Source organism: Polypterus senegalus, chromosome 14 (assembly GCF_016835505.1).
Source record: "Polypterus senegalus isolate Bchr_013 chromosome 14, ASM1683550v1, whole genome shotgun sequence".
Classification (NCBI taxonomy): domain Eukaryota; kingdom Metazoa; phylum Chordata; class Cladistia; order Polypteriformes; family Polypteridae; genus Polypterus; species Polypterus senegalus.
Window position 1 is genome coordinate 88049119 of NC_053167.1, and position 13551 is coordinate 88062669.

Below are 13551 nucleotides of genomic sequence, written 5' to 3' on the forward strand. Positions count from 1 at the left end.
TGTTTGTTTTATGCTTTTCACCATATCGCAATGGCTACACCCTGTAACAACAGTGAATTGTATCTGGCCCAGGTTCCCCTAGGCTTGAGGCCGGTAACAGGTGCATAAATACAGTGTTTGATGATTTAATTTTGCCATCAAAATTTCTGTATTTCTGTAAATGCATTTCATGTTAATCTGAACTGGACAAGTTGGTTATAAAATGGATGGGTGGTTAAAAAAACAATAGTAGCCTTATTCACTACAATTAGGGGATGGATGTGAGTCCTCAGTTCATTTATCAGGGCTGTGTTTGTATGGTGCTGTATTCAAAGATGATTAATCTTGCTAATATTTCAATTCCTTCATTCAGGTTTACACTACAATTTAAATGCATGATTGGGTATTTTTTTTTATTTATTTCTGAACCAATTCCATAAACAGATAAAAGATCACTAATGTTTTAATCAGTTATGCTAATTATAAATAATGCTGTCTATATTAAGAATTAATTCTTGTTTGATTTTGGTTTATTTTTCCATAATTTGTCTGTAATGTTATTTTTATGGAATAAATTATTTTTCATGTTATTTTTATGAAATTGTAGTCCTTTGTAATTCATTATATATAATGTTTTAAAATAGACCAATTTAATTTCTAGGGGCGCCGCAAAAGCTTTTGTAAAATATTTAAAATTGCTAGTGTTTGGTTGATTAAAAAGATAATGTTTAAAAAAAATATTTTATGTTGGAAAAACAGATAACGGAACGCTTACGGAAATGAAGTCTAAGAAACGCGAGAGACTTCAAATGATCGACAAGGAAATGCGTGTCTGTCTTTCGAAAATTGATCCTCGCATCAATCTCATATGTGCTGAAAAACAATCTCAACGTTCACATTAATTAAATTTAAGATTTATCCTTTAATTCCTTTATTAATAAAATGTCTTTCAAACTTGTAAAATTAACTGTTTTTATTGGTGATTGTCCATAGATTGTGTCGTCACGACTTTATTTATGGGCAGTCCCTCAGGTGCGCCGCGAAAGACAATTTTTGGACTTAGTGCACCGCAACTGGATAAAGGTTGCCTTTCACTGAGCAATAGGATAACCATCCTTTTGTCTTTCTACGGATGCATGTTGACATTGCCCTTCATTAGTTGCATTTTTAGGTATTGCTTTTCAGCTTGCATTATATAACTAAAAAAATCTAGGTGTCAACTGCAGTACATGAACAGAAATGATAAAGTTGCTGACACTTTAGTCAACTGTGGGGACCAAGGCTGAACAAACAGCAAACAGTATCAAAACATACATGCTATATATCCTGTTGTGTGCCCATAACATTCCAAACTCATGTATTTTGACAAAAATATTGTTAAATAAACTACTTTTGGAAAATCATGTTGTGAACTATTACATCCATCAAATATTAATGTAATTTACATGAAGGCTCTATCCATTATGCTTGCTATGAATGCAGAAGAGAATGCCAAAAACCTACAGTAGAATTGTTTTCAATTTCTTTTATCATTACATGTTTGGTGAAATTGTGAAAATTGTTGCCTTGAAGTGGACATATTCAATAAGATTTGAAGTTCTTTCACATTTAGAAAATAGTCTTGTTGGCATTCTTATTTATTTTTTATTTCATTTTCCATGGCATTTTTGGCAATTGTTGGTTTCTGTTTTTTATTTTATTTTAAGGGCAAAGCCCCCTAGTGAGCAAAAACAACAAAAACTGGAAATACCAGAAAGCACCTTTAGAAGTGCTCTTCGAATTTTTCATGTGCGCTTGCATTATTTTAGTTTAACAAAACACCAGCAAAGAACATAAAATGGCACATAAGTCCTTACAGTAGACTGTCTTGGTCAAAACAAATGTAAACACAATGTTGTATAATGCACCTGTCATGAGATGTTCTCAAAATAATACCTGAAAACAGGAAACCTTATGCTTGTATCATGTTATACACTCAAAAATGTTGTACCATTTTTTACAGTATGGATTCAAGATACTCTTTTAAATCTTTCCCAGATTTTGAGAATACAGAACATTTTTTCGAATGTCATTCACTCATACACTAGGTCCTCCTTAAGTTTGTGTTATGTCTTTACCATTTACACTGTATACCTGTGACACAACAATGACTATTATTCCATCATCAAGTATGATGATAATACTATGCTGGTAGGATACTTACTGTATGTGGAAAGGATGAAAGCCATTACTTCAATCAGTTGGACTGTTTAGTAAATTGGTACAACAATAACCATCCTTCTCTCTTTGTCGAAGAGAGTAAAGAAAGAGTATTTTACTGGGAAGCAGAAATCAATATGTTCGTCCCTTACTGTTTTGGGAGAGGAGGTAAAATAGTAGCTTAACATACAGTAAATATCTAGGAATGGACACAGATCTCTTGCTGTGTCATCCAGTATGTTATCACTTTCATCTCCGCTGCCGGATTTAGTAGTCTGACAATTGAATTTTTTAAAAAGTCCAACAGGATACCAGGTATGCACCCAAAATTATTTGAGATGAAGTGGATGAGTTAATTAGAATATCTCAAAGAGTGATGATGAAGAAACTGGAAATCATCTTGGCTGCTAAACAAACACCCATTAAACACAGCGCATACCGTTAGAGAGTGATGAAGAATGATCACTTTAAAAATCTACATAAAACTCTCCAGAAATTCTTTCCTCCCCAGTGACATACAGCCTTGTAACAAAAATGTATTGAAGGTATTAAAATCTTATAAGTGAAGTGTGCCTATTTGTGTATGGTGAATATTTATAGGTTAAAATCTACTGTCAAATTGTATAGTTTTGAATGTTGTAGATGTTTCTGTTTAGGAAATTTTTAATTTGTTGTCTATATGTATTTTTTCTTACCCATTTGCATTTTGATACCACTAACAATACAAACTGTATGTTTTTTGTGTAACTATAACTAACTATAAAAACCAAATAAAAAGTGAAAATTTATATAGGTGGTCAAACAATTATTAAACCATTGTTAAACAAATCTGTCAACTAAACCACTTTGAAATAAAGATAAGAGGACTGCTTTGCCTGCTTTAAAATGTACCCTTCATTAATTTGACTGTACCTTAAATTTTGGAACTTCATGTAATTTATTTTTAAATATTTTTGAAATACAGGGATTTAACAGACTAGTAACAGTAGTATAATGCACATAATATACAATGAATACAACACCTTACATTAAGTAATGAAGCACCCATGCAGTTATCGTTACAAGTGGATATTAAATAGCATAATGATAAAAGTTCAGCCCAGTTGTTAATTGAAGTCCCATAAAGATCTGTTAGCCTTGATCATTATTCAAATGCCTCTACCTGTTTTGCAGTCTTTACAGCAAGTGTATATCTTTAGAATGGAGACTTCTATACTTCAATGGCCATACCCCACCTTGCACATCCCCTAGACTTTAAGTCTTTGCTGAGTGTGGACCAAGAACATGTTGTCACATGATTCTCCAACTCTCTTTTAGCATTACAGACAGTCTGACATCTCTCTTCAAACTCTTAAGTAAAACTTAAATTCTTTTTTTTATTTAGACCCCTTACATGAACATGAAGAATCAGTTCATTGTTCGCTGTGCATTACTCTTCCAGTGGCAGTGCTGTTAATTAGAGCTTGTACATCCTTAAACTTACGCTCACACAAATTTATAGGGATTAGATTTATTTGGTTCCATAAAAATTGGTGCTTTGTTTCTGTATTTTCTACTGGACAGATTCCATTTGCTTGTAGAGCTGCAGTGATTTACTGTATTTATTTAATATCAAGAGTTTACACATATCCTTAAAAAGACACACAGGCACTTTTACAGGCTTCAGTGTTCCTAATCCAAACAAGTGTAACATTGAAAGGGAGACTTCTTAAAAGTCCTCCTCTTTTTTAAAACAAGCAGGGGATATACAAACTTGCATCCCCAAGTCTTTTACTGACTTCTGCAATTTATTATTGAATTCATTCAGTCTTTTCATCTGCTGTTTCTTCTTAGTCCAGTCCTTTTCTATCTCTTTTGTCATGTATTTCTGCTTATCCTCAGTTTGTCTCACCAGCAAGTGCTTGCTTTTTATAAGCTTATTATATTTTCAATTTCTTGGCAATTCTCTTCACTTTCTTGTTTGTAATCTGAATAGATTTCTTCAAATTAAGCCTTCTGTTACTGAGTTGAATCCACCTTCCTCTTTTATTTAAATTTCATCCTTTTTGCCAGAATTCGGCATGTTGTTCTGCGTAAGTTGCTCAGTCCATATATGTTTCTACAATTTTGCTATAATATGAATGTAATACTAATTTAATATTAATTTCTCTTTTAATGCTTTCATCAATTAAGAGCTGTGCCCTTAAGGTCCTTATCTATATTTATCTTAAGGTGTATGAATCATCACAGAGTTAAATTAGATTGAATCATTCTCTACAAATTGGATGGCATTGATTTCACATTTTTACCGTAAATAAAAGTCAGAATCCGTCTACCTATCTTCTCATCAAGTTCTTGGGTGTTGTGGAGACTGTAAGCCGTTTCTGTTTTGCTGACTAGGGAAACTTGTGTAACAAAATCCATATGATTTTGTGAAAAGTAACATTGGCTACTTCTGATTTTGCTTTTTCAGTTCGTATAACACATTCTTTATTTCTGAGTGTATAGGTAGCTAATAATATATTGATTATTACAATCCATCCATAGTTCTATTCATATTCTTACCCACTTATACTGTTCAGTGTTGCCAGGGCATAAAATTATTTTAGATAACAAAGTCAATTCATCACTTAAATTAATGTGGGCCCGTTCAATAATATTAGCACATACTTCTTTGAAATCAAGAGAACTTCATCAATAATAATCAGAATGCATAGTTGTGTTATGTTAGTGTGTATGACCCACTTCATCTGCTAAAATACAATAAAATCATGATTTGCACTTTCATGAGAAAAGCATCAATCATCTGGCTTGATTCACTAACAAATTCTTAATATCACAAGAAAATAATTTAAGAAGTTTTTAAAAACTGAGCTTTCTTTAAACTTTATGTCCTTTGCTATGTCTGATGAGGTTGTTGTTCATTGTGAAATCAATAATTTTTTGCTGGACTTTGTTAGAAATCTGCCTTTGGTTATGGGAATTCTATAAAGGAAGAAGACTTTTTCATATGTCACAGTGGCCTGCCTGCTGTCCATCCAGATGATGTTTATCTACATACTTTTTATTTTTTGTCGTAGTACTCTGCACTTCTTCACAACAGTTGCTTTGTATCCAAGCCATTTTAAGGATAATGTTGTCAGAAGAGACATATGATTTCCAAGCAGAATTTATGATGAAAGTATCCATTATGGATGGTAGTTGGTCTCCAGTATGTTTATCGCCATAAATATGGAAACATGGGCAAACGCTGGTTAGTGAAGTAACTATGAGAAAAATATGGCGATGATGATGGTGATTGTTACAAATGACTAACCAAAATTGTTTTTTGTTTTTTTTGGTTTTTTTTTTATAACCAATAAGTGGTGTACTCATTAGCTTATCAGGCAACTACTTACATCTTTTGTCTGTTAACTTACTTTTCAGACAAAAAGCAGTATTAAGATTATTGTAAAATTCACAGTTTGGACACATTTTAAAAAAAAAAAAATGTTTTATGAAATAGAAATTTGGCTTTATTAAAAAAACCCACAAATTTCTTATATCGCTGCTGTAGATAAGAAAGGTTCACAAAAAGGATAGAAGAATTAAACAAGAAGATAAGTATTGATACAAAACTAAAGTACTTGTTTATGGCTTTGCACTCAATTGTATTGTTAATCTCTTTTAAACTTTCAGAAATTCATTTAAGATATCTGTTTCTTACTGATTATTGCTGTTAAAAGAAGTCTGGTATTCTTTGTTTACACTTTTGCTGTATAATTTGTTTGCTGAATCATTTACTCCAACTTTTTCAGCAAGTAAGTTGTGTAATGGTGCTGAATACAATATTAAAAAAAAATCTTGCACATATTTGTAAACATTTTACAAACAGCTGCTGCATGTATAAATGAAACCGTGTTTTGTATGCAAATACATTCACAAGCCATATGAATAAATCAAATAGTTTAACATAATAATGAAAATGTTCAGTTGTGAAGCTGATACATGATTTAAAGTGTTGTGAGTGTTAGCAGCACAGCACTGGGAATGGGTCAAAGGTCCTGGGCATTCTCCATGCCTGTTTGTGAGTGTGTGCAAGATGTACAGATACCACATGTTAGACATGTGGTACTCATCAATGGAGGATGTGACTGACTGACGTGGAAAAGATAGGAATGCTGCTTTAACACCCTCTTCTGGGAATTCCTTTCGCCATGGGTGGCTTAGTGATGCGTCAGTTCAATTCTGAATCTCAAAAACCTTATAATAACCAACAGGTGAAAAGAATATCAACATTGGTGGTACTTTAAGTCAGAATAATGAAGAAGGCAGACATTGGGCCTGATTTGTGTGGGAAACTAATCAATTAAATTAGCTTTATTTAAGCGATTTCAGTTACCTTTTGCTTCATACTTTCTTTAAAATATATTGCAGTCAAATATGCATTGTCTGAAACTACAAATTGTTTTTTTACCAGTTAAATTTTTGAATATTGTCTAGCTCTCTTTGGCTGCTTTCAAATTATATAGCTTATGTTTATTAAAAAATAGCTTTAAAGATCTACATGCAAGTGAAAGCTCTTAAATATGATATTGTATTCCATTACTTCACAATTTATTTAAGAATTAAAATAAAAACTGCAGAAACCAAATAGCTATAATTTCAGTGTGTAGAATATAACATCATACATTGTTGTGTGCAACATTCATAAAGTCATGTGCAAATTTTGGAGAAGCCTCTCTTCAAAAACATTCACTTATGGGTATAATGTAAATGATCAGTAAAGATGCTTATAGCTTTACCGAGAAAGCTTTTTGTCAGTGAGTTGGAGAACAGAACATATCATATTTCAGAACTACATACAGGAGAAGAAATTTAGAGTCTAACCTGGCTGTAGGATGTAAGACTAGCCTAGATTATGAAACTTTATTACTTCAAGGTGATGTCTAAATTATGTTGCTGTGTGTTTTTCTTTGTTCTTCTTTGTAATTTCAAGAATAGGATCTCAAGACTTTGCTGAGATTAACAGAGTTCAGTTTGGGGATGTTAAGATGTCAAATCAGATGATTTTATATTTGCTTCATCAAACTATGATCTTGGGTTATTCTTTATTCAGTATTTTTCAGTAATGAGAGATTATGAGGAAGGCAAATGGACTGGAGGTGGAATGTGCAATGTTTCACTCATTGTATTTGATTGTGGTACTAAAGCAGACATTGATTTTAAATCCTTACAAAAGTCCCAACAGACTGCATGCTATTACAAATAATCAATGTGTTGCAACTGTACTTGGTTTAGAATTGGATTAGTCTACTGCCTCATGCATATCTTTTAACCAATTATTTATGGTACCAATCACATGTTCCACCTTACCCAAAAAATGCTTTTCTTGGATTGACATCTAGGGACTGCACATTCCACTGGAGTAAACTAAGGTCCTTGCCATGTTTATAGAATTAACTATATCTGCTTTGTGATGTGATGAATTGTTCTGTTGAAAGTATCCATTTGATAAAAGGTAGACTATGGCCATAAAAGAATTCATATGGTCAGCAGCAATGTTTAAGTACACTGACTCTCGGATGTAGATTGGAGAACAGATGGTAGACACATGAGGCCATATCTTGATAGTATGGTGGGTGTGGCATCTCTTTTAATCTATAGTTTCAAAAGCACCCTTTGCAACCCATACAGTGTCAGTTGAGACACTGTCATGAAACAGAAGGGAGAAGGTTGGAAGGTTTCTTTGCTGCCTCTCTGATTTCCTTTGGCATCTGCGGCAGTCAATCAGCATAACATTGGCCAGTTACATGGTGTGGCTGTAGGGGGCACTATCGCTCCCTTGAACCCTCAGGTACCACGCCAAACACCAGGTAAAAATCAATAATTATTATTTATTATAATAATAAAGTGCACCAAGCACCACCCCTCCACACTGTACTCACAAATAAACAATTATTAATCAATAAATCACAATCCTCCACTCCCAGACGCGTTGCTCTCCTACCACCCAGCTCAGCTCGCCGTCTGGAAGCTCCCACAATCCTTTTATAGTTCCTGACCTGGAAGTGTTTCTCATCCTTCAGTCCATAATTCCCTATCACTTCCGGGTCAGATAAAAGTCCTTTTTTTTTCACCTCGGAAGTACATCATCCCTTCCGGTCATGTGACTTGGAAGTACTTCCAGGGTATAGGGCAAAAAGAAGTCTTTGGTCCTCCCTGCAGCTCCCTCTTGCGGCCCCTGTAGTATCCAGCAGGGCTGAGGATAAAAACTACAAAGTCCATGACTCCCTGCTGGTCTTTGGGGGCACCTTCCTACTGCAGGGAGGGCTCCATCTGGCGGCTTGAGGGACTTGGCCGGGATAAACACAGTACACAATACTTCCCCCTCCCCCTCCCCCCCAGCGAAGAACCATGGTTCAAAGCTGCCAATCCCTTGAGGGACTCTTCCTCCAGGAGGATCCACCGGTCAGGCCATGTTGGTGACATTCTCTCGAAAACCTAGGAGGAACATTATAAAAATGAGTTTTTTGTATCCCTGTCCTCCTAGGACAACTTCGCCACCCATGTCCTGGCCTGCAGCATTCAAAGCACAACTGCGGTCCCCCTGTTTGTCTCCCTCGGCGAGATTGGAAGCACTTAGGAAGTCCGTCTCCACCCTTTTCTCCGCTGAGGAGGTTTCCAAAGCCGCCTCTGATTTTGTTAGGAGATCCGCTTTTTATTTTTAGGATCTCCTGCTTATTCTGGGGCTTGTGCACAGTTTGGGTCTCTCTATTAGAAGAAGAGAGCCCCTTTACTGTCTGCACGCCCGTCGATTTTAATTTATTCGGAGGCGGCGTCTTCAGCACCGCATCGCTCCAGGAGACAGCACTTTTCCACTGCTCCGGTTCTATTGGCGCTTCCCCCGCCCCTTCTATCCTCGCACTCTACTTGCGTATACTACGGGTCAGGGTCTTTAGGACCGAGTCGCTCCGAAAAGCCACACCATCCAGCAGCTCCTGCTCCCTCAGTCCTTCCCCCGACCACTCGGTTATAGTTCCGGCCTCTCTTGTAGGGGGTGCAGTGACTTGGCACCCGCTACTCAATAAACACGGGCCCGGATCACACTGCGTCCCTATATGCTGTACAGTACCGGTCCCACTCACCTGTACCACTGCATCAATCATAACAGGAGCCTCTCGACCAAATCGCCGGATGTATTCCTCAAGTATTTTCAGCGGCGCTTCGGCCCTTGTTCCCAGCTTCTTCACTTGTTTCTTCAGCTCCGCCAAGCCCTGGAAGAAACTGTGTATGGGCTCGAGTAACTTCTCGAGATCCCACAGTCCCACAATGTCATTTAATTTGGCCGAAGGCAGACTACAATCATCATTTGTCTTACCTTTTGGCCGGGAGCCAATCAGCACGTCCGCTCCTGGCACATGCTCTGCTGGGTTGCGCAAAGGCTCTTGGGATTTGGAGTTTTTAGAGAAACAGTGAGCCGCCACCGGCCGACTGTGATCCGCCTTTTCTAATTCGATGGCGGACCATTCAGTCACTTCCCGCTCCTCTTTACCTTTATTTATATTCAGCGCTGCTTCGCTCGCCTCCCCCTTCCCCTTCAGGGAGCTTGGATCCGTCGGGGAAAAAACAACCTCACCGATGGTGACCTTCTCCTTCCTGACTTCTTTGAGCAAGATCACGTGGTCGGTTTCGGCAAGTAGGCAGGTCTCTCCCTGGTCAGGTGACACCGTATTTTGCTTTTGGCTTACCCAGCCTGCCCCAGGATAGTCCACGTGACTGTTTTTTACGAATGGGCTTCTCCCTTGCAGATCCCTAGAGTGGCTCGACTTCTCGTTATAGCGGCCATCTTGCCCGGGTAAAAGGTATACGTCCATTTCACCGTCGGGATTCCACAGACAGGCCTCTGCAAAATAAGAAAAGACAGTTCCCAGCGCCTCGGGCATTTTCTCGGCACATACCTCCGGACTTAGATGACGTGTACCAGGTTCATTCAGGTAGTCCGGTGAGTCTGATATCCGACAGCCTTCCTGCTGCTGCCGTACCGCTCGGACTTTTCCAGCTTCTATCAGCGCCCTGTCTTCCTCACTGCCCGTCAGGTATGTTCACACCATCTCGCCCTCAGTTAGGGTCTGTTCCTTCGGGTTATTCCCACTCTTTCTGCCTGTTTTCTTCCCCATTGCTTACCGATCCAGTAAGGCTCACTATTGCAGCGCTTTCTGTAGCGGGTGGCGTTTTCTACCTCTAAGTGCTCTTCGACGGGACCTTCTTAGGGTTTTCTGCCCACACAATACTTTTAAATTTCAGGTCCTCTGCCAACAGACGTCCAGAGAATCCTGCCGGCTGTAGGGAGCACTATCGCTCCCTTGAACCCTCAGGTACCATGCCAAACACCAGGTAAAAATCAATAATTATTATTTATTATAATGATAAAGTGCACCAAGCACCACCACTCCACACTATACTCACAAATAAACAATTATTTATCAATAAATCACAATCCTCCACTCCCAGACCCATTGCTCTCCTACCACCCAGCTCAGCTCGCCATCTGGGAGCTCCCACAATCCTTTCATAGTTCCTGACCCGGAAGTGTTTCTCATCCTTCAGTCCATAATTCCCTATCACTTCTGGGTCAGATAAAAGTCCTTTTTTTTCACCACGGGGTATAGGGCAAAAAGAAGTCTTTGGTCCTCCCTGCAGCTCCTTCTTGCGGCCCCTGTGGTGTTCAGCAGGGCTGAGGATAAAATCTACAAAGTCCATGACTCCCTGCTGGTCTTCGGGGCACTTCCATACTGCAGGTAGGGCTCCATCTTGCGGCTTGAGGGACTTGGCCGGGATAAACTGCCGGGCACAGTCCACAATGGCTATTTTGAGACAATTGATGAATACGGAATACAGCAATAATAAAAAAATATGTGCACGTGATTTTGCCAGTGATGGCTTAGACAGTGAATATTTTTGATGAATTATCATGCTTGCATTGTTGTTTAAACTTTGATAATAGTAATCTACCCAAGTTTCATTTCCTGGTATGAAATGCTTCTTAAATGTCTTCCAGTCTAAATTAATTTACTTAATATTCTGCTTAAGGCACTGGAAGCAGTGACACAGTAGTCAATATTGTGGGCATCAAACAAGCACAGACTTTGCACATGTTTAATTGTTCAAGAAACATGTTTTCAGGTAACAGATCTCTATAGTGCATGGCATCTCTCACACCTTACAATTCATTCCATGGTAACAAGAGTTTATTTTTCTGTTCTTGGCAGAACATCAAGAGACATATTTCCACAATAGTCATTGACTAAGAGGGAAAGATTGTTTCATGTTGTTCAAAATTCAACAATTGCAGTGTTTTTTTTTCCATTTTGTATTCATGTTGAGTTGGTTCTGAAACAAGAAACATATACTATAAACCGCCAATACTAGAAATGTATAATCTGTATATAGTGCACACAACCTAATCTTTGATCTTTTTTGTTTTCTTTCTTTTAGCTGCATATTTTTCTAATAGATGTTTACCTGTGGCCATCAGGCTTTTTAAAATTGGTGGATATATCATTTATGAGTTTCTGGACCTGGTTACTAAAGGCTGTTTCTTTCACGATAGTTTTATTTATCTTCAAAATTTGAATCCGCCTTGTCATGTGATTGCAATTTGCACACATATCCAAAAGCTTTTTTAGGATAGTTGTCAGTTTCAATTTGTCATTGTGCGTGTGTGCGCTATTAGGTTAGGCTAGCCTCCCACAAACCCAAATTGGGATTAAACAGGTTTAAAAATGTTATGACAGGGATTCTAGAAATCAACTGAATTTTAACACTCCTATGTCTTCTACATTATCTTTAAATTCCTTGTTAAATGAAATTTTTAAAAGTGTACATGAAGTTCAAGGACTTCCTCATTTTTCTTCTCCTCTGTCTGTTACTACTAACAGTCAAGTATGAATCTGTTACAGTATTATAGCAAAATGTTAACTAATTTAAAATCAGCAGAGCCAATAATTGTGGTTGTTGTTAAATTTCTTAAAAACATTTAGTTAACAGTATTCAGAAATATTTCCAAAAGCATCACTTTGAATATAAAAGTGCATGTCTTGTATTTACTAACATAAATGTAGATAATGTAGATGTCCATTGCACATATAAAAGTTTAAAAACTGAAATGTTAGAGATCTTATGTCTGTTAGCTTAAGCTCAGCAGAGAACCTATGCTGATTAATTCAGAATCCAAATTATTCATGGCAGGTATGATTCAGTTTCCATCTGTGGTTCTTTTGGTGGTAGGAAGGTGGTGGGGGTTCTTTGTGTACTGGCTAGTGATGAAAATTTGGATTGTGAGATTAATTTAGGTTAATTGTGTTGACCTCTGGCTGTTATAAGAAAGGAATTCATGGGAGCAGGAAGTATCTCAGAATGCTGCCTTCTTAGTCTTATTTCAAGAACTATAAACCATTTGGGAGGTCTTCTGTGAGTTAACTTATAAATAGGAATTATGAGAGGGATACTGTAGTAGCTGTTTGAATGTGACTGCTTTGGAAAGGTTGTACAATGAACAGGTTACAGATCATTTTTATAGAATTGTTTTAATTGAATAGGTCATGTCACTGATATAAAAATATTAATTTAGTGAAAATTTAGGAAATACCGAGGACTTTTTACATGTGTTAGAATGTGTCTTGTAATGGACTAGCACTTCATCCAGAAATTGCAGATTGAGCAGGTTGGAAAGTGAATGAAATGGTTGATTTATTAATGCAACATGTTAACTGAAGCAAATTATTAATTTATTGTTTGATATCATGACCAGTTTATTATAAGTATTGCATGGATTTGAATGCATTAAAACATTTCAGTAAATATTATTAAATATCAATATAAATATTTGGTTTTATCACCTAGAAAAAATAGGATAGGTTTCCTGTCATATCCCTAAAGTTGAGCATGTGAGGTTAATTTTATGTTTCAAATTGGCTTGAGTGAGTGTGGATGATGTGTGTACAAGTGGGGCCCTTTGATAGAGTGTACGGCCCCAAAAAAGGTTGATATTATTAAAAAATAAAATCCTAATTGTAAAGATTAAAATACTTGGTTTTAAAATAATAATATATGTAATTAGTGCTTGAAGTGGAACTTTTTTTTTTTCTGCTTACTTATTTGTTAAATGTCAGTTAATGTATTTGTACTGGCACTTTTGACAAACAATAGTCCACTTTTGACAAACTTGTAGTTTCCAAAATAGTTTCTGTATATTAGTACATGGGCCATCTACCTCATCTATAGGAATTTCAGACTTCAGACTATTAATTTTTATTCTAGATCAAATCTTGCTGCTTTTTTACATTAAAAAATAAACCTTTATAAAAGCACTTGTTGTGTATAAAAAAAGTAAAACACATACACAACCACACA

At 36.8% G+C, this 13551-nt stretch overlaps 1 protein-coding gene across 1 annotated transcript in view; it reads left to right on the plus strand.

The window, feature by feature from the left end:
* eif2b3 (eukaryotic translation initiation factor 2B, subunit 3 gamma) overlaps positions 1-13551 on the plus strand; it is a 156405-nt gene that overhangs the window by 82692 nt on the left and 60162 nt on the right. The gene's annotated exons all lie outside the window — the stretch shown is intronic.